Genomic DNA, 23,103 nt, shown 5'->3' with positions numbered 1-23,103 from the left:
ATAAAGGTTAATTCTGTAGTTCATTCTAATACTTACCTTAAAGCAAAATGAATTACAGTGTACAGGCCATCTGTGTGAATGTCAATATGTTCATTTATTCTACTATGTTCAGAAAGAACGTGCCCTTTATATTTGAGACAGTAAAATATAAATAAGAACTATTGCATTTGGAATGGATAAGCAATGCGATCCTACTGTATAGCACTGGGAACTATATCTAGTCACTTGTGATGATGGAGGATAATGTGAGAAAAAGAAGTATATGTGTGGGACTGAGTCACTTTGCTATACAGTAGAAAATTGACAGAACATTGTAAACCAACTGTAATAGAAAAAATAAAAATCATTACCAAAAAAAGGAAATATAGGAGTTCCCATCATGGCACAGCAGAAATGAATCCAACTAGGAACCATGAGGTTGTGGGTTCGATCCCTGGCCTCACTCAGTGGGTTAAGGATCCACTATTGCCATGAGCTGTGGTGTAGGTCACAGACGCGGCTCGGATCTGGCATTGCTGTGTCTGTGGTGTAGGCCAGCAACTGTAGCTCTGATTTCACCCCTAGCCTGGGAACCTCCATATGCTGTGGGTGCTGCCCTAAAAAGCAAAAACATAAAAAAATTCAAAAAAATTTTCTAATTAAAAAAGATAAAAAGAAATATAACTCTGTTCTTCAGGATTATGGCTAAATAAATGAAGAAAGTAATTGATGTGTAGGAGGTCCCAGTCCAGTTACCTCTTATTTAGAGCACTGAGACCAAGGTCATGGATAAATTCCTTAAGTGGGCCAGTTAATTCTGTACTGGAACATAGCAAGAAACTGTATGCCTGAGTGCAGCTGACCATCTTACTCTATAGAGGGACAAATGATGGAAGATGGATGACTCATTTAAAAAAAAAAAAAAAAAGGGAAGAAAGGAAAGAAAAGCATCTCCAGTACTAGAAAAGAAACCAAAATTACATTTACTCACAGACGGTGAGTCATCCTCAGTTGGATTAAATGATAACACATTATTACCACAGATGTTACTAGAGAAAAAAAATACTGTTTATAATCGAGCCTTATCTCAGTTATCTTAATCATCTTTTGGGATTGTTTATAATAAAACAAATCACTTAAAACCTCTAGAGTTTAATTCACAGAATTCTGCCATATCTAAAGTTGATTGAAAATTCAAGCTGTGTGTTGGATAATATTTGTGCTATACCACATGACAGCATGTTATAGTCTTTTGGGTGGTTCACTAATATATACTGATAAAATAATTGTCGGGTATGTAATAATAGCTTTGTGCATGAGATTGATGTCAAAGGGGTTGTTTTGAATTGGAAATGCTGTTTTAGTAAAAGCTCTTTATGAAAGTGTTGGAATAGTGAGTACTTACTGATTTGTTCTTCCTTAAAATATAAATTAAACATTTAAAAAATTGAGACTTCTTTTGAACCACTTTGGGGGTTGTGGAGAGAAGCACAGTGGAGACGTTAGCCAGCTAATGTCAACTGAAGAACAGCCAAAAGTTTTTGAAGTTTCCCTTGCATTGCAGACTGAAGCCAAATTTGTAGAAGAATTACTCTTCCAATTTTGGGCGAGTAAACACTAAGATCTGGAAGCCCATGGCATAGTAATTGACTCTCAACCAAATAAAATATTTCTCAATCAAATGTTACTTGACATAGCCTTGTAAAATATTTGTGTAATATCCTGTGTGGAAATATATACTCTTTGGATAAATCTGTCTATATAGTTAAACAACTTGGCTATCCCGAGTAAATAGTATTAATATCATTCTAAACATCTTCTTCTTGCTGGTATTGCGTGAAGGCTGGAAAAGGCAATACCAGGTAATGAGTTTGAGGGACCCTCCTGCGTAAACAGAGACAGAAAGAACAGGCTCTGAAATCCTCAGGTGCTTATTCCTCCTTTCGAGTTTGGAAGGAAATAAATGAAGTTAGTGTGTCCTCCAGAAGCTCAGCTAGAAGCCACAGCTCAGAGTTCTCTGTCTGCATCTCCAGCAGGGCCTGTCCCTGGCTCCCATTTCACTTACTCATGAGCATTTTGTATGTCCCGATGATGGGTCAGGATTCACCCAGATCTGTGCAGGTTCTCGACCACCGCCATCGCACCTCATATTTAATTATGTAAAGTTTCCAGGTTCCCTCTTTTCTTCGGGTTAGTGAATTATCCATGTGACTTGAGGATTAAGAATTTTACTGTTATCTAGTGTTTGAAAATTAGGTCATGCTCTTCAGGGGGGATGACCCCTGAAGATAACTCCTCTTTTAGTGTAAACAGGAGACTCTGGAATAATAGAAGCTACTAACACTAACTGAACTTTTCATTTCATTCACTTAAGACACTTGGTAAATCATCGAAATTAAAAGTGGATAGGCAGTGGCTCAGCAGTAACAAACCCGACTAGTATCCATGAGGATGCAGGTTCCATCCCTGGCCTCCCTCAGTGGGTTAAAGATCCAGTGTTGCCTCAAGCTGTGGTGTAGGTCACAGACGCGGCATGAATCTGGCATTGCTGTGGCTGTGGTATAGGCCTGCAGTTATAGCTCCAATTCGACCCTTAGGCTGGGAACTTCCGTATGCTGTGGTGTGGCCCTAGAAAAAAAAATTAATTAAAAAAATAATAATTTTAATAAAATTAAAATAATAATAATAATTAATTTAAAAATAATAATTTTTAAAATTTTAAGTGGATAGGCAGTTTCACACTAAATGATTTTTTGAAACCTTCATTTTATATCTGTCTTTTAGAATACTTGCACTGTTGTTAGTTACATAAAGAGAAATATGGAAAGTTGAAATTTCCATAGTTTAGTGTCTTAAAATTGACTTGCTTAAAACATTCCCCCAGAGTTCCCATCGTGGCACAGTGGTTAACGAATCCGACTAGGAACAATGAGGTTGCAGGTTCGATCCCTGCCCTTGCTCAGTGGGTTAACGATCCGGCGTTGTCGTGAGCTGTGGTGCAGGTCGCAGACGCGGCTCGGATCCCACATTGCTGTGGCTCTGGCATAGGCTGGCAGCTCAGCTCCAATTAGACCTCTAGCCTGGGAACCTCCATATGCCGTGGGAGCGGCCCAAGAAATGGCAAAAAGACCAAAAAAAAAAAAAAAACCTTCCCCCTATTAGGAGTCTCTCCCTGTCCCCACCCCAAATGTCTTCCATTTCTCTGTTGGTTCTCTTTCTCCAGACAGAATACCAAGTGCCCCCTTGGTGCGCCCACCTCCTCTGGGAACCACAGGAACCAACACCCATCCTGTCCGCAGATACACTCTTCCGCATCCCTGCACATCCACTCTACTCAGGTGCTTCTACCCATGCGAGTACGACGAGCCAGCATCCTATCCTCCCTCTAACTCACAGGACCATTAGGTCCTGAGTGCTATGAATTCTGAGTATTTCCCAGATCTCCCCTTTCCCTGCACCTCACCTCTGTTCCATTTTGCTTCTCCACATCTCACAGCCCGTTATCATAGCCTCCAGCTGGCCTATCCTCTTCCACCTTTATCCTCCTCCACAGCGTCCTTAGCCCTGTCGCCGGCAGAGTCTTCACGTACACCCTGCTCTGATCCAGCACACAGGGCCCTTCAGTAGCCTCACTCCTGACTTAGCTGTGGTTCTTTTTTCCCCTAAGGCTCCTGTGCTCCAGCCATGTCAGACTGCTAGCAGATCTCCAAACGGGCAATATTCGTGCACGTCTGCACCTTAGTGCGTGCTGCTCCTGCTTTCTTCCTCCTTTCCTTCCAGCTTCTCACGTGTCTTATCTGTCAGGTGAACTGCCCTCACTTCAGGTCACAGCACTGGCTGTCCCTTTTCTGTGAAACCACGTGAGTCATTCAGGCAGACCATGTTTCTGTGGTACCCTGTTTGTCCCTCCAGTATAGCAAAAAGCGTCCTACAAGTCCCTAGCTTGGGGCCTGGAATCGAACTCATTCCATAGATATTCACCAAATAAATTAACTTCTCCACTCCACCTCTTGATTCCTTATATGTCTCTCTATCCTCTCAGCAAAAATATTTTTATGATTTTTATTTTTGCCATTATAGTTGGTTTACAGTGTTCTGTCAGTTTCTACTGTACAGCAAAGTGACCCAGTCAAACATATATGTATATTTCTCCCATTATCCTCTCAGAGAAAATATTGATTTCTCCTTTGGTCCCTCAGCTCTTCTTATCCAGTACACAGCATTAGATCAAAGCATCAAAATGACTTATTCCTCCCCAGGGAAAAGTGAGGCTTTTCTCCACACCATGCTGTACCAAGAATCCCTCAGTCTGGGCCCTGGGGTAGAGAATGGGAAGATTGGGCCATGATGCTCTCTTACCACGAAGCTCTCCCAGCCAATTGGCTTCCCTTTATTTTGCCCTCTTTCTGCCACCCATGTACCCTTGTGCCCAAATTTGCATCTTAGAATGTATTCATTCACCTGTTCCTCTGCTGAATTTCCATCATCATCATCATCATATATATTACATATAAAACACAAACAATATAATTTAAAAATGTGGTTTGACTGTTTGTTCCATCCATGGCTAGTCCACTTTGAATCTGACATTGCTAAGGCATTCTTGGGGAAACACAAGTGTCTTCAAAAAATATCGTATCACTTTGCTGGAGAGAAAAGCAGAATCTGTGCTGCATATTCAACAAATACTATGGAGGTAAAGTTCTGCAGGAGGTAAGAGGAAGGAAAGAGAGACATCATTGGGAAGATTTTAAGGAGAAGCTTGACCCTGATCTTCTCTCTTGATGGGAGATGGAAGAGGAGGAATCCAGGCAGAGGAAATGTGTAAGAAGACCCAGGATGAATTCAGCTTAGTGTCCACCCAAAACAATCGGACTCCCTTAATTCCCTCCACCAAATTAATGTGGTTTTGTTGTTTCTTGATACACTAAAGTCACCAGACTAGTGGCTTTCCAGCTTTTTTTGACCACCACTCATACTAAACAGTACATTTGACACATTTTTGTGTACAACTGAAACAAAAGCTTCATAAAACATAAATGTTTCATCTATGTGTCATGAGCTCAGATATTTCCTATTTTATTACTTTTCTTTCTTTTTTAAAAAATTTCCAGTCAGACCTGTTAAATTGATTACATGGGCCATTTTTATTTAGTGACTCCATTTAAAAATAATTCAAAGCTCAGTGATTTTCACAGTGTGATCTTACACCAGCAGCATCAGCATCCCCTCAGAACTTATTAGAAATGGAAACTTTCGGGTGCTCCCCAGACCACCTGATTTGGAAAGCTCTGGGGCTGGCATCCAGCAGTTGCCCTCCAAGTGACTTCTGATGTGGGCTCAAGTTTAAGAAGCACAGCAGGAGTTCCCGTCATGGTTCAGTGGAAACAAATCTGGCTAGGATCCATGAGGATGCAAGTTCGATCCCTGGCCTCGAGCGCTGGGTTAAGGATCCGGCATTGCCGTGAGCTGTAGTGTAGGTCGAAGACTTGGCTTGGATCCCACATTGCTGTGGCTGTGATGTAGGCTGACAGCTGTAGTTCCAATTAGACCCCCAGCCCGGAAACTTCCATGTCTCGGGTGCAGCCCATAAAAGACAAAAAAAGAAGAAGAAGAAGCACAGCAGTAGATCATCCTCTCAGACACACCAGCACTCTCCATACTTAGGGCCTCTGCTCTGGCTTCTCCTTGCCTCAATTGCTTCCCCTCCCCCAGATATCTGCACACCTTCAAGTCTTTACCCACATGAGCAAACGAAGACTCCCTGCCAGTGAGGCCGTCCCTGACCTCGGTGTTTATATTTCAGCACTCCCAATCCCCCTAATCCTACTGTAGGTTTCCTTTTCCCACAGCATTTATCACCTAGCACACTATGTAATCACTTGTTATTATTCTTTCAGATAATGTGAGCTCCAGGAAGGCAGGAATCTGTAACATTTTGTTCACAGATGTACCTGAAGGTCATATCTGGCACATGGTGGGCACTTTAATATTTGCTGAATGGAAAAGAAAGAGACAGAAAAGAGGGAGGCCATTGATCACTAAATGATGATCCCAGATGCTGCTTCAAGTAAACATTGTCTTTTGGAGAACAGCTCTCCATAGACTCTTGCAAGGTCAACTTTCTTCTCAAAATATTCTAGAGGAGAATAAGAGTAGAGGCCCTCGTCACTTTGCTGAAATAGATACATTTTTTAAGCCTGTAATGTTCTACACTCATGCATTCTTATAGCTGCAAAGCCCTAGTCCAAAGACCTTGTACTCCTCATCAGTAAGTTAATTACTATGTAAACTGGCCTCACTAAATTTTTAATCATTTCTCAGGGATTCTCTTCTTGGCTCTCACCTGCTGGGAGATTTTTAAGGAACCTCCATACTGTTTTCCATAGTGGTTGCAAAAGCTTCCATTCCCACCAACAATGCAGGATAGCTCCCTTTTTTCCACACCCTCTCCAGCATTTATTGTTTGTAGATTTTTTGTGAAGGGATGTTCTTAATTGAGCATATATGCCAAAAGTTTCTGAAAAGTTTTAAGGTGATATAAGACTTTTTAAAGAAACTGTCTTATTAAACACCAGTACAATTCCTTACACATAGCAAAGTTGGTCATTTAGGGAAGCAAAACTGTTTCCTTATCATGGCTTTCATTTCTGGGGCAAATTGGGAGGGGCAGTGATTGGCACATAACTAATCACACAGGGAAGCTGGTAAGCATCTTGCCACAGAGTTGAAGTTTTTTTGTCCAGCATTTGTTGGTTTTAGAAGATCCAAGGTCCTAAAATTCTAACATAGTTCTATGAAGAATGTGAATACAGTTGATATGTAACAGTGAGTTTGAGATAATTAATAGGCTGACGTAACAATTTTTGTTTTCCTGTCAATTCAACACACCCAGTTCTTTATAGGAATCTTGCCTGGGAATTCTGAGAGCACTAGGAAGTACCTTGGACAATGAACACTAATTGGTAGGGATCTAATCCATTTTGAAACTTGGAAATAATGATATTGTCTTTAACTCAATCACAGTTTGAAATAAGAATTTGGACAAATAGTTTGGGGGATTTCCTAATTTTTGACAAATACAGTGCTAGTTATTTGATTGTAAAGATATGCTCTTCTTAAAGAAAATCTAGTATGTAAAAACCCCAACATTAAAAACAATAAATTATAGACTAATTGGCTGTGTCCAGGAAGAATCTTTGCTCATCAAAATGATTTCTTACGTGATCTTTCAAATAGAAAGGACCCTGTTACATTTAAATCTGAAACAGGGAATTCCCGTTGTGGCGCAGTGGTTAACGAATCCGACTAGGAACCATGAGGTTGCGGGTTCGGTCCCTGCCCCTGCTCAGTGGGTTAACGATCCGGCGTTGCCGTGAGCTGTGGTGTAGGTTGCAGACTCGGCTTGGATCCCGCGTTGCTGTGGCTCTGGCGTAGGCCAGTGGCTACGGCTCCGATTCGACCCCTAGCCTGGGAACCTCCATATGCTTCGGGAGCGGCCCAAGAAATAGCAAAAAGACAAAAAGACAAAAAAAAAAAATCTGAAACAGTTTCCAAAAAGCGCTTAAAGTCAGCTTTTCTCTGAAATAGTTAAGTTAAACCAGACTGGTGTTTAGTATCAAATTATATTTTTGCCTTAAAATGAGATTGGAAGGAATGTATTTTAGACCCATTTTTAGAAGTATATTGAATCACAAGAATAGTAACTTGTTCATAGTCATGCATCATACCTAGAATGTAATCAAGATCCCATCTACTGATAAATTCACTCTTTTTATTTCTTTACTTTTTAAATCATGAGAAAGTGAAGATTCATGTACTCATTCTTTAGAACAAGAAAAGGAACATTGCCAAGAGTGCAGAAGTCCCAGTATACGTACCCTGTCCACCTGTAAACACACACTGTCTTGAACTTGAAGATAATTGCCTTCTTTTTTTCTTCATAACTTTACCACCTGTGTGTATAGTCCCAAACAATATGGTTTCCCATTTTTAAACTTTTTATAAGTGGAATCATGCAGTTTATTTTCTTTTTTAAAATGTTTTTATTAAAGTATAGTTGATTTACAGTGTTCCTTCAATTTCTGCTGTACAGCAAAGTGACCCAGCCACCCATACACGTTTCTTTTTTTTTTTTTTTCTTTTCATTTTCCATCATGTTCTAACCCAAGAGACCAGACATAATTGCCTGTTCTGTAGAGCAGGCCCTCATTACCCATCTGTTCTAAATGTAACAGTCTGCATCTACCCACCCCCAATTCCCCATCAGTTGCCCTCTCTCCCACTTCCCCCTGGCAAGCACAAGTCTGCCTTCCATGTCCATGATCTGTTTGTTTTATAGATACATCACTTGTGCCACATTTTAGACTCCACATGTAAGTGATACCTTATGGTGTTTGTCTTTCTCTTTCTGACTTACTTCCCTTAGTATGAGAATCCCTAGTTCCATCCATGTTGCTACAAATGGCATTATTTTGTTCTTTTTTATGGTTGAGTAGTATTCCATTGTGTATACGCACCATATCTTCTTAATCCATTCATCTGTCAATGGACATTTAGGTTGATTCCACGTCTTGGCTATTGTGAATAGTGCTTCATGAACACAGGGGTGCATGTTATCTTTTTCAGTGGAAGTTTTGTCCAGATAGATGCCCAGGAGTGGGATAGATGGATCATATGGTAGTTCTATTTTTAGTTTTTAGTTTTCTGGAGTTCCTCTATACTGTTTTCCATTGTGGTTATACCAGTTTACTTTCCCAGCAACAGTGAAGGAAGGTTCCCTGATCTCCACACCCTCTCCAGCATTCGTTATTTGAGACTTATTAATGATGGCCACTCTAACTGGTATAAGGTGGTATCTCATTGTAGTCTGTTTAGGTCTTGTGACCATTTTTCAATTGAGTTATTTTCTTTTTTTTTTGTCTTTTGTCTTTTGTCTTTTTTGTTGTTGTTGTTGTTGTTGCTATTTCTTGGGCCGCACCTGCGGCATATGGAGGTTCCCAGGCTAGGGGTCAAATTGGAGCTGTAGCCACCGGCCTATGCCAGAGCCACAGCAACGCAGGATCCGAGCCATGTCTGCAACCTACACCACAGCTCATGGCAACGCCGGATCCTTAACCCACTGAGCAAGGGCAGGGACCGAACCCGCAACCTCATGGTTCCTAGTCGGATTCGTTAACCACTGCGCCACGTCGGGAACTCCTATTTTCTTTTTTTGTTTTTTGTTGTTGTTGTTTGGTTTTGCTGTTGAGTTGTATCAATTGTGTGTATATTTTGGAGATTAAGCCTTTGTTGGTTACATCATTCACAAAGATTTTGTCCCCTTCTGTGGGTTGTCTTTTTGTTTTTTTAATGGTTTCCTTTGCTGTGCAAAAGCTTTTGAGTTACTATAGTTAGGTTCCAATGGTTTATTTGTCTTTCTTTTCATTATTTTAGGAGGTGGATTAAACAAGATGTTGCTGTGATTTATGTCAAAGGGCATTCTGTGTATGTTTTCCTCTAGGAGTTTTATATTATCTGGCCTTACATTTCAGTCTTTAATCCATTTTGAGTTTATTTTTGTTTATAGTATTAGAGAATGTTCTAATTTCATTCTTTTACATGCAGCTGTCCAGTTTTCCCAGCACCACTTATTGAAGAGACTATCTTTCTTCCACTGTATGTTCTTGCCTCCTTTGACTTAGATTAGTTGACCATAGGTACTTGGGTTTATTTCTGGGCGTTCTGTCCTGTTCCATTGATTTGTATTTCTGTTTTTGTGCCAGTACCTTACTGTTCTGATGACTGTAGCTTTGTAGTGTGGTCTGAAGTCAGGGAGCCCGATTCCTCCAGTTCCATTTTTTGTTTTCATTATTGCTCTGGCTATTCAGGATCTTTTGTGTTTCCATACAAATTTTAAAATATTTTGTTACAGTTCTATAAAGAATGTCATTGGTAATTTGATAGGGATTTCATTAAATCTGTAGATTGCCTTAGGTAGTATTGTCATTTTGACTATATTCTTCCCATCCTAGAGCATGATATATCTTTCCATCTATTTGTGTTATGTTTGATTTCTTTCATCAGCGTCTTATAGTTTTCCAGGTACAGGTCTTTTGTCTCTTTAGGTAGGTTTATTCCTAAGAATTTTATTCTTTTCGATGCAAGGATAAATGGGATTGTTTCCCTATTTTCTCTGTCTGATCTTTCATTGTTAGGGTATAGCAATACAGTTGATTACTGTGTATTAATGTTGTATCCTGCAACTTCTACCAAATTCATTGATGAGCTCTAACAGTTTTCTGGTAGTGTCTTTAGGATTTTCTAGTTATAGTACCATGTCATCGACAAAGAGTGATCATTTTACTTCTTCTTTTCCAATTTGGATTTCTCTTATTTCTTCTTCTCTGATTGCCATAGCTAGGACTTCCAAAACTATACTGAATACCATTGTCTTGGTCCTGATCTTAGCAGAAATACTTTCAGTTTTTCACTGTTGAGAATGATGTTAGCTGTGGGTTTGTCATAAATGGCTTTTATTATATTGAGGTAGTTCTCCTCTTTGCCCATTCTCTGGAGAGTTTTTATCAGGAATGGGTGTTGAATTTTGTCAGAAGCTTTTTCTTCATCTATTGAGATGATCATTTGGTTTTTATTTTTCAGTTTCTTGTTGTGATATATTACTCTGATAGATTTGTGGATGTTGAAGAGTCCTTGTATCCCAGAGATAAATCCTACTTTATCATTGTGTATGATCTTTTTAATATTTATTTGGAGACAGTTTGCTAATATTTTGTTGAAGATTTTTGCATCTATTTTCATCAGTGATATTGGCCTATAATTTTCTTTTCTTGTAGTATCTTTTTCTGGTTTTGGTATCAGGGTGATGGTGGCTTCATAGAATGAGCTCAGGAGTGTTTCTTCCTCTGCAGTTTTTTGGAGGAGTTTCAGAAGAGGTGTTAACTCTTCTGTGAATGTTTCATAGAATTCATCTCTGAAGCCATCAGGTCCTGGATATTATTGTTTTTTGGACGTTTTTCAATCACATTTTCAATTTCAGTGCTTGTGATTAGTCTACTCATGTTTTCTGTTTCTTCCTGGTTCAGTTTTGGTAGGTTGTACCTTGTAAGAATCTATTTCTTCTAGGTTGTACATTCAGTTTATTTTCTTTTACACCTTTCTTATTTTACTCAATATTGTTTATGAGAGCTGTTTGTGTTATCATACAAAGTTTGTTCATTTCCACTGATGTATTAGTATTACATTGTATAAATAGCCCATGATTTATGCATTTTACTAAGTGTAAACATTTAGATTATTTCCAGTTTTAAGCTACCGAAAAAAAGTTCTCATACTGTCTTATGTCTTAAAATCTTATTTGATTTTAAGTTTCTTGCTGTATTTTCTATGTTTATGTCCCCGCCATAGCGTTTAACATAATACGCTGCCTTGCTCAGAATAGCTACTTATTAAATGTTATTGAATGAGTTGAAAATCAGCTTGAGAATACTTCCAGGTATCCCAGCCTAGGACCCTACTAGAAGTCACCCACTACTATAAAGCCCAGACAAATAATACAAAACACAGCTACCTGTAGGTACTGGAGAATGAATAGAAGTGTGGCACAGCGGAAGTGAATCAGACTAGGAACCATGAGTTTGAGGGGGTTAAGGATCTGGCATTGCCATGAGCTATGGTGTAGGTCAAAGATGCAGCTCAGATCCTTCATTGCTGTGGCTCTGGTGTAGGCCCGCAGCTGTAGCTCCAATTAGACCCCTAGCCTGGAAACCTCCATGCAGCCCTAAAAAGACAAAAAGACAAAAAAAAAAAAAAGAAGAAGAAGAAGAAGATGGTGATAGGAGACTATATAAGTAAGTTTCCATGTCCATGGCTTCTAGCCTGGGGTTAAGCACAGTCCAGGTAGTTGACTGTGTGGTAGCAAGGGACTCACATGGAAAAACTCTTAATTTTTCTGACCTGCGGAACCCCTGAAGTGAGGCTGGTAAAGTGTGAGGACTAAAGAGAGTAGAGGAATCCAGAAGGGGAAGAACCAGAGGAGGAACTCTTAAACTGGATCTATCCATACCTCTGACAGATCCCTGAAACGTATGTGGGAAACAGACTCAGAGCAGCTTAGCCAAACACCAAAATTCTGAACTAAGACCAGACTTGCCACCCTAAAGATGTAGAAGAATGGACAAATGCAAGAAAACTCTGGTGGAGCATATGTACTTTCACATGAAGGATGGGAAATAGACTTCCTGTCTCCGAGGTCATTTAGCCTGATCCTAATTGCATCCCATGGCACATACAGCAAAGATCAGGCACAAGGAGAAAATCGTAGCCTCTCTGGACTGAAGAACCAAAAAATAAGCTGAGAATCCATGGACTCTGAAAATAGTGGAGGAATCCTAGAATAGATGGAGTCAGAGAAGGAGACCCCTAAACTCTGTTTACCCACACCTCTGACTAAACCACGCATCCATAGACTAAACTTTAAACAGTGCAGCTAAAGACAAAAGGTATGAACAGAAACTGGTGCTGCTACTGAAAATGTAGAGTTTGCAGTTCAAGCCCAGATGAGAATCTCCACAACTTAATACCATTCAGGAAGCATTCCAGAATTTCCTAACATCCAAGGAACCAAGAAAATAGAACACATTCTCTATGTAAAATCAGTTGAGTTCAACCCCAAAACAAACCAGATGTTGGAACTAACAGACAAGGATTTAAAAGCAGTTACTATAACTCTGCTCAGTGTTTTCAGTGCATGAAACATGTTTTCAATGCATGGAATCTCAGCAGACATGACTCGGCTCAGCTGAGAAATAATGACATTTAAAAAAAGTCAGTAGTTTGCACATACAAGATGCTAATACTAAGCAGAATAAACACAAATAATCCCACATCAAGGCACATTATTGTCAAAACTGTTGAAAGCCAGTGATAAAATGGCATGATACATAGCGGGGAACAGCAATACAATTAACATTCACTTCTTACCAGAAACTGTAGAATACTGAAGAGAATGGAACAAAGTCTTCCAAGTGTGAAAGGAAAACAATAGTCAATCCAGAATTCTGTATCCAATGAAAAGATCATTCGAGAACGAAAACAAAATAAGACATTATCACATAAATGAAAACTAAGAGAATTTGTTGCCAGAACACTTTTATTATAAAAAAAAAAATGCTAAGAAAGTCCTTTGGGGCTGAATTGGAAATGATACCAGATGGGAATTCAGATTTTCAGAAAGAATGAATGTTTACCAGGAATGTCAGGTATCTAGATAAATGCAAAATACTCATTTATTCTATCTCTATTCTCTTCCTTCCAGCACCCTTTTTTGTTTAGCCTTTTTCTCTTAATTTTTTTTGTTTTTTTTATTTATTTTTATTGTAGTTGATTTACAATGTTCTGTCAATTTCTGCACAGTGACCCAGTTATACATACATATATATATATATGTATTCTTTTTCTCATATCTTCTGTCAGGTTCCATCACAAGTGATTGGATATAGTTCCCTGTGCTGTACAGCAGGATCTCATTGCTTATCCACTCCAAATGCAGTAGTTTGCATCTACTAACCCCAAATTCCCAGTCCATTCCATTCCTTCTCCCTCCCCCTTAGCAACCCACCAAGTTGGGATTGAGAACAAGTCTGTTCTCTATATCCACGAGTTTGTTTCTTTTCCCTAGATAGGTTCATTTGTGCCATATTTTAGATTCCACATATATTATATGGTATTTGTCTTTCTCTTTCTGACTTACTTCACTTAGTATGAGAATTTCTAGTTCCATCCATGTTGCTGCAAATGGCATTATTTCGTCCTTTTTTATGGCTGGCTGGTATTCCATTGTATATATGTACACACATCTTAATCCATTCATCTGTCAATGGATATTTAGGTTGTCTCCATGTCTTAGCTATTGTGAATAGTGCTGCAATGAACATAGGGGTGCATGTATCTTTTTCAAGGAAAGTTTTGTCCAGATAGATGCCCAGAAATGGGACTGCTGGATCAAATGATAGTTCTATATTTAGTTTTCTGAGTTAACTCCAATACTGTTTTCCATTGTGGTTGTAGCAGTTTACATTACCAGCAACAGTGAAGTTCCCTTTTCTCTACACCTTCTCCAACGTTTGTTATTTGTAGACTTATTAATGATAGCCATTCTGACTGGTATGAGGTGGTACCTCATTGTAGTTTTTATTTGCCTTTCTCTGATAATTAGTGATGTTGAGCATTTTTTCATGTGCCTGTTGGCCATTCATATGTCTTCTTTGGAGAAATGTCTATTTAGGTCTTTTGCCCATTTTTCAATTGGGTCATTTGGTTTTTTGCTGTTGAGTTGTATAAGTTGTTTGTGTATTTTGGAGATTAAGCCCTTGTCAGTTGCATCATTTGCAACTATTTTCTCCCATTCCATAGATTTTTTTTTAAATGGTTTGTTTCCTTTGCTGTGCAAAAGCTTTTGAGTTTAGTTGGGCCCCATTGGTTTATTTTATTTCTGTTGCTTTGGGAGACTGACCTAAGAAAACATTTGTATGGTTAATAGAGAATGTTTTGCCTATGTTCTCTTCTAGGAGTTTTATGGTATCTTGTCTTGTGTTTAAGTCTTTAAGCCATTTTGAGTTTATTTTTATTCCTGGTGTGAGGCTGTGTTCTAGTTTCATTGATTTACATATAGGTCAGGTTTTCCCAACACCATTTGCTGAAAAGCCTGTCTTTTCCCCATTTTATATTCTTGCCTCCTTTTTTGAAGAATAATTGACCATAGGTGCCTGGGTTTGTGTCTGAACTCTCTATTCTGTTCCATTGATCTGTATGTCTATTTTTGTACCAGTACCACACCGTCTTGATTACTGTAGCTTTGTAATATTGCCAGAAGTCTGGGAGAGTTATGCCTTCTGCTTGTTTTTTTCCCTCAGAATTGCTTTGGCAATTCTGGGTCTTTTATGGGTCCATATAAATTTTGGATTGTTTATTCTAGTTCTGTAAAGAATGTCATGGGTATTTTAACAGGGATTGCATTAAATCTGTAGGTTGCTTTGGGTAGTATGGCCATTTTAATGATATTAATTCTTCCAATCCAGGGACATGAAATATCTTTCCATTTCTTTGCATCCTCTTTAATTTCCTTGGTTAATGTTTTATAGTTCTCAACATAAAGGTCTTTCACCTCCTTGGTCAAGGTTGTTCCTAGGTATTTAATTTTTGGAAGGTGTGATTTTAAAAAGGCATTACATTTTTAATATTCTTTTTCTAATGTTTCATTGTTAATATACAGAAATACAGCTAATTTCTGAAAGTTAATCTTATGTCCTGCTACTTTGCTGAATTCTATCAGTTCAGGTAGTTTTTGTGTGGAGTCCTTAGGGTTTTCTGTATATAGTCTCATGTCACCTGCTCTTCCAGTTTGGATACATTTCATTTCTTTTGTTTGTCTGATTGCTCTGGCTAGGATTTCCAATACTATGTTGAATAAAAGTGGTGAGAGTGGCCATCCTTGTTTCATTCTATATTTTAGCAGGAAGGCTTTCAGTTTTTCTTTTTTGGGTATTATATTAACTGTGGGTTTGTCATAAATGGCTTTTATTATGTTAAGATGTGTTTCCTCCATACCCACTTTGGTAAGAGATTTTATCATGAATGGATGTTGTATTTTCATCAAATGCTTTTTCTGCATCTATTGAGATGATCATGTGTTTTTCACTTTTCTTTTGCTAATGTGGTGTATGACGTTGATTTCTGTGTGTTGAACCATGCTTGTGAACTTGGGGTGAATCCCACTTGGTCGTGGTGTATGATCTTTTTTATGTGTAGTTGGATTCAATTGACTAAAATTTTATTGAGAATTTTTGCATCTATATTCATCAAAGATACTGGCCTATAATTTTCTTTTTTTGGTAGTATCTTTGGTTTTGGTATTAGGGTGATGGTGGCTTCATAGAATATCTTTGGAAGTGTTCCTTTTTCTTCAGCCTTTTAGAAAAGTTTAAGGAGGATGGGTGTAAGTTTTTCTTTGTATGTTTGGTAGAATTCACCTATGAAGCCATCTGGTCCTGGAGCTTTGTTTGTAGGGAATATTTTTATTACATAGTCAATTTCATTTCTAGTGATCAGTCTGTTTAAATGATCTATTTTCTCTTGACTCAGTTTTGGCAGGCTGTGTGTCTCTAGAAGGTTTTCCATTTCTTCTAGGTTGTCAAATATGTTGGCATACGATTATTCTCTTATGGTTTTTTGTATTTCTGCAGTATCCATTGAGATTTCTCCTTTTTCATTCTTGTTTTGTTTAAGTTCTTTCTCTCCTCTTTTTGGTGAGTCTGGCCAGAGGTTTGTTAATTTTGTTTACCCTTTCAAAGAACCAGCACTTGATTTTATTGATTTTTTTCCCCTTTTTTTTTTTTTTTTTGAATCTCTATTTTATTGATTTCCTCTCTCATCTTTATGATTTCCTTCCTTCTGTTGACTTTAAGTTTTGTTTGTTCTAATTTTTCTAGGTGGTAGGTTAAGTTGTTGATTTGAGATTTTTCTTCTTTTTTGAGGAGGGCTTGTATCACTATGAACTATGAACTACTTTTGCAGCATCCCATAGCTTTTAAATGGTTGTGTTTTCATTATCATTTGTTTTGAGGTATTTTTTAATTTCCTTTTTGATTTCCTCACTGACCCATAAATATATATATATTTATATATATATAATACTATATATATATATTTATAGTATTATGTTGTTTAGTCTCTGTGTAGTCATTTTTTTCTCATTTCTTTTCCTGTGCTTGATTTCTAGTTTCATGCCATTGTTGTTAGGGGGATGTTTGAACTAATTTCTATACTCTTAAATTTGTTGAGGTTAGTTTTTGGCCCCAGCATGTGGTGAGTCCTTGAGGATGTTCCATGTGCACTTGAAAAGAATGTATATTCTGATTTTTTGGGGTATAATGTCCTGAAAATATCAATTAAATCTTAACTGTTCTGTTGCGTCATTTAAGATCTCTGTTGTCTTACTGACTTTCTGACTAGTTGATCTGTCCATTGATGTGAGTGGAGTGTTCAAATCTCCTACTATTATTGTATTCCCATCGATTTCCTTTTATGTCTGTTAGTATTTGTTGTATATATTTGGGTGCTCCTATATTAGGGGCATATATAGGAACAATTGTAATATCCTCATCTGGAATTGATCCTTTTATCATTAAATGATTTCCTTCGTTGTCTTTCTTTATGGACTTTGTTTTAAAGTCTATCCTATCTGATATGAGTATTGCAACTCCTGCTTTCCTCTCTTTTCCATTTACATGATATATATTTTTCCATCCCCTTACTTTGAATTTATATGTGTCCTTTGCCCTAAGGTGAGTCTCTTATATGCAGTATATTATAGGCTTTTGTTTTTTTTATCCAGTCTGCCACTCTTTGTCTTTTGATTGGAGTATTCAGTCCATTGACATATTAGGTAATTATTGATAAATATGTATTCATTGCCATTTTAAGCCTTGTTTTCCAGTTGATTATAAGTTTCTCCTTTTTTCCTTTCTTTTTTGGGTTGGGTGATTTCCTTTTATTTTATGCTTGTTTCATCTTCTTTATAGTTTTCGTGAATATACTGTTTGGTTTTGATTTGTGGTTGCCCTGTTTTTCAAGTATGTTAACCCCTTCCTATATCTGCTTGTTTTAGCCTGATAGTCATATAGGTTCAAATACATTCTAAAAAAAAAGTCTAGATTTTCTTACTTTCCCTCCCCACATTTTATGATTTTGATGTTCTTTCTCTTAATTTTTAAGTAAACTATGTAAATTCTTAAAACTAGGGTTATCACATTGTCTTGTAGGATTTATAATGTATGTAAATGTATCACACACACAACTATAGCATAAAGGACAAGAGAGGATGAATATAGTTCTGTGTGATATGGTCCTGTATAACACTCTGTATTTTACATGAAGCAATAAATTATTATCTGTAATTTGTGAAAAGTTAAGGATATGAATATATTACAGTCCCAGGATAGCCATTACTTTTTTAAATATACAAAAAACAACAGCTGAAAAAAACAACAGAAAATTAAAATAGAAATCCAAAAAATATTCAAATAATTACCCTTCCCCCCTCCCTAGGTAGGAAAGGTGGAGCAAAGGAACAAAACAGAGGATTCAAATAGAAAACAAAAAATTAGATGATAGACCAACCTAAGCATATCAATAATTACATTAAATATTAACACACTGAATATTCATTAAAAGGCAGGGATTGTCAGAATGGTTAAAATAAGACCCAATTCTGTACTCTTTGCAAAGCATGTGCTCTTAAATATAAAAGCATAGATGGGTTGAAAGCAAATGATGGAAGGAAAAGGAAGTACCATGAAAACAGCATAAGAAGGTTAAAATGGCTTTGTTAACGCCAGCTATTACAAATTTCAAAATAAAACCTAAGCTGAAGGGGATACGTCAAAATAATCAAAAGGACAGTGCAACAAGAAAAAAAGACATTATAACTATAAATGTATATCCACCAATGACAGAGCTTCAAAAATCATGAAGCAAAATATTGGCAGAATTAAAAAGAGAAAAATAGACCATTCCACTATTATTTTGGAGATTTTAACTTCCTCCTCCCAGCAAGTAGTAAAACAACTAGACAGAAAAGAATCAGCAAACACATAGATCACTTTGATTTGATTGATATTCATAGAACATCTCACCCAATAATTGCAGAATTCATTCTTTTTGAATGCACATGGCACATTTAGCAAGATAGACTATATTCTGAGCCATTGAACAAGTCTTAGTAATTTTAAAACATTAAAACCATTAAAGCTAAATTAGATAATTAGAAATCAGTAAAATGCTAGAAAAGACAAAATTGTGGCCAAAAACAGATCAGTAGCTGCCTTGGGCCAGGGGGACAGGGCAAGGAATCAAGGGCAAAGGGTTAAGAGGAACTTCTCATTGATGTCTTGATGGTGGTGGTGGTTACATGATTATATGCAAACAGCACAAGCCATACATGATTATATGCAAACAGCACAAGTCATCAGATTGAACATTAAAATTAGTGACTTTTGTATGGTGATAATCGCAAGCAAAAAAAAAAAAAAGAAGGAAACAGTCAGTTTTGTCATTTTCATCTAATAAATGCCAGAGTTCAATTCAAAAATATCATTGGAGACCAGAACATTGCCAAAATGAAAAGAAAAAAAAGTACTTTTGTGAAGCTCCCCTGTTGCACAGGGTACCATTGTGTTTTCATCTCTTGAGAAAAGAGCTGATTTATGGTTAGATATTTAAAGGGTTTAGATTTGGAGTTCGGAGGACTCAAGAACCTTCTTTTCTCCATGTCCAGAACTAGTCTTTGTGACAATAAAAGCTACATAATGCCCATTCTCAAAAACAAAGCTTTTTTAGGTGGAACAAGAAAAAGATTTTCCATCTCAGCATATTATCTGTCAAAAAAATTCTCAGGACCAGCACCAGTGTGCACCATGGCAGCCCATGGCCTGTCTGTGGTGCTCCCAGGAAAAATTCCGGGAGTAACCAATAGAATATTCATGCTGTACCTACAAAGGTTTTTTAGAAGCAGAATCTAAAACTCACTTCTCAGGCGTATGCAGCATGTGAACATTCTGCACTTTATATTGTTACTAAATTTTTATATTACTCTATATAAAAAGTAAAATGACTCCAGAAAAATAATTTTGTGTGGCCTGTGGTCTCAAAAGCTAGACAACACAGCGTTTGCTACTACATTGGAGTTGTGGATTACTTGAACAATTACAATGATGTGTTTTTTGGAGTTCCCTGGTGGCTCAGCGTGTCATGGTTCTGGCATTGTCACTGCTGTGCCTCGGGTTGCTGCTGTGGTGTGGGTGCAGCCAAAAACAAAACAGTAAAACAATAGCATGTCTTATGAAAACATATTTCAGTGATTTATTTCTGGCATAATCTCTGTCACATGGAGTATAAACCGAAAGTTGGAAATAATTTATAGTGTCATCTAGAAGTAGGAATGCATGGCAGTCTTTCTTAAAGTGTCTCTCAGACTCTAAAACATCATAATACTTTTCATATGATTGCAACTATGTTCATATTTATACATACACACTTTTGTGCATGTATTCACTCATCCAAGTGCAGATACACATACACAGACAGATTATTCCCCCAAATGAAAATATTTACTTACTTTGAGTAGTAAGATTAAGGGTGGGTTGAGTTTGTTTGTTTGCTCGCTTGCTTTGCTTTCTTAAAATTCTCTTTAATGTTCTACTGCTTCAGTAACAGGGTGCTCCTCCCCAACACATTTCTGACCTTACTCTATCTAAATGGAGGATAAACATTACCACAGCCTCAACAGGAAAATATGTGTTAGCAAGCTTTTAAGTGTATAGGGTTTAAACTCTTCCCATGTTATATCAGACCCTTACTGTAAACTAGCCAGAATGTTTCCCAGCAGAAAATAATAATTATGTCTTCCCCTGGAAAGAGCACTTCATAAAACTTTTTTTTTCTAGAAAACAGAGTAAACATTCTTTTGGTCCCTCTGCTTCCCTACCTCAAAACTTGAACTACCATTCCTTGTTTCCAAAACTCACAGCAGTAAATGTTTTGAATTCTCAGTGTTGAAAAAAAACTCTGATATTTTCTAGCATTACCAGCATTACCCACTACCCCCCTCATCAGAATGAGGGGGAAGTTTTGCATCTGTAGTTTAGCTCATCATGCCCGTTGCCAGCATCTCAAGTAAGGATCCAGAAATTGTGTGTTTTCCTCTCGATCCCATCGTTGCCTCCCCGTCCACCCTTCACTGAATCTCTCTGTACCTACATTTCCTCGGCTGTGTAGTGGTCCTGCCCGCTGGATTTAATGAAACGGTTCTGAGTGACTAATTCTTGGCCGCGAGTCTGAGGAGAGGTGTAAGGAGTAGTGGGCACGTGGGAAGACCACCCCACCTCCCACCCCTGGCCATTCAGGCTTGGTCTGCTGGAGCCAGGCCAGCAGAACATCCCTCCTCAGGAGGAGCCACACACTCAGCTCTCAGACTGAAAAGTAACCTGGAAGGTCAGATGCCTAATCGCCCATCCCCTAGGGTCCTCATCCCCTGTCCAGCTGTAAAGGTCATGCTGTCCATCCTTCTCCCATCAGGGAGGCAGCACTGAAGCTGGGTCCCTGACCTCCTGGACATTGAGTTGATGTGCATCTGAGGGGAACCCTGCCCTGTCTGTGTCCCCCAGGCTCCCCAACAGCCATTCTTATCAGAACTCCAGTGTCCTAATCACATCAGGCCTTTGCCACAGCAGTTTCCACATTATCATTCTTTACGCCTTCTGTTCCTCTCACCCCAGCTCCCCCAGCTCTCCCCCTCCCTCATCCAGCGCCTGAATTTGAGACTCTCTGAAAGCAGCCACATTCAGGAGAAAACAGAAAAATGTTTTAGTTCTCTTGGAACTTACTGGCTAAGCAACTCAATGTGCTTTGCAGAGTATTTACAAGAAACAGTTCTTGAGATTAATTAAAGGCCTCAGATGTGCTTGTGGCCATTAAACTCAGAGGTCTTTTGTAGCTCTGTCCCACAAAGCACTGATGATTATCCTTTAAATAACTCAGTTTTCATGTTATGAACCAGACGGATTCTCCTACCACAGGTAATGAGCCCTGTTTTTAAATTAAACTGTTCTGTTTTGCTTATTTTCTGAATTTAAAAGTACCGTGCACAATTATTGTCTGCATAGATAATTAAAATTTGAAATGGGTCATTATCATAATATTTAGAAATTTACTTTTTTGCTCTTGATTTATAAGCTGTCATATGAATGATCAGAGTCACAACTCAGATGGTTTTAAAATAACCGAGGAAACTCCCTTTCCCTTCAGTCTTTCCTTTCTGTTATCAAATAATTTGACCGAAATACAGCAAACTTAGGACCAACTCCCTGCAAGTGAAGGTACATTCTGCTCTCCCTAGGCTGGGCCTGGAGACAGCCCAACCCAGCGTCACCAAGAAGCTGGTATTGAAGTCAAAGAAAGAATGCATCTTGTGGTCCTAAAACCATGAAGAAGAGAAAAACTGGACTGAATGCTTCAAGCTTCTTGGCTTTCCCTCTGTCCTCATTTTATGCGTTGTTCTCGGTGGATGAAATTAACATCCTCTGTCTGCAAACCCCAAGCGTTTCCTCATTGCTGCTGTGACGTGCGTTTGCGAGGGTGAGGCTAATCAGCTCCAGGTTCTGTACTGCCAGGCCAAGCCTACAAGCCTCTGGAAAGCACACTAGTTTCAGATTTTGTTTTCTTTATTTTTTATAATTAAGGGCCTGAAGCCATTATTGAAGACTTTTTCCCTCCTCCCGCCTCAAGTGTTCATTTGACTATTTTATGTAGGGTAATTGTGTGTGTTTTCTAAGCAAGCCCAAATGAGAGATTTTAAATCTGTCAAGTTAACCTTTGATGAAAATTTACTTGAATTCAGCAAACATATTTTTAAGTATATGCTTTGGCCAACTCTGAATTTATGTGAAAAATGTTCTTAAAGTTGTTTTTACATTTTAAGCATTAAATACAGCATCTATGCTTACAGTTATGAGAATTGCCTTTTTGTCTACTTATGTAGGTATTTATTTCATTTCAAGCTTAAAATGTGCGTAATCTTGGAGTTCCCGTCATGGCTCAGTGGTTAGCAAACCTGACTAGCATCCATGAGGACATGGGTTCGATCCCTGGCCTCACTCAAGGGGTTAAGGATCCCTTAACAAAAAAGACCAAAACACACACACACACACACACACACACACACACACACACGCACACACACATGATCTTGCGATCAGTTACGCTGTTTACATCTCAGGTAAACTTGTTTCAGTACTTTGAGGGACTTTCTGTGTAAATCCCCTTAGGTGGACTTTCTACATTTTACTCTTATTTATCTGAGTATTTGTTGTTTTTAGACACTGTAGTGTCCCCAGCTCTAAATCTGAGCTGAATGCTGAGGATCTTTTGGGTTTTGTGGGACAAAGGGGGATAAGTTTAAATGATGAAGACCATTAAACCTGCTGTTTCAGAATAATTTTAATAGGCTTGTGTTTGTAGCCCCACAGGTTAAAAAGCCCAGCATGATGGAAGGGACTGACCACGGCAGCA

At 38.2% G+C, this 23,103-nt stretch overlaps 1 protein-coding gene across 3 annotated transcripts in view; it reads left to right on the top strand.

Moving 5' to 3' along the window:
• The window catches only part of DYM (dymeclin), a 387,283-nt gene that overhangs the window by 329,768 nt on the left and 34,412 nt on the right, over positions 1 to 23,103 (top strand). The window lies entirely within an intron of this gene.

Source organism: Phacochoerus africanus, chromosome 2 (assembly GCF_016906955.1).
Source record: "Phacochoerus africanus isolate WHEZ1 chromosome 2, ROS_Pafr_v1, whole genome shotgun sequence".
Classification (NCBI taxonomy): domain Eukaryota; kingdom Metazoa; phylum Chordata; class Mammalia; order Artiodactyla; family Suidae; genus Phacochoerus; species Phacochoerus africanus.
This window is presented reverse-complemented; position numbering and strand designations above follow the sequence as displayed.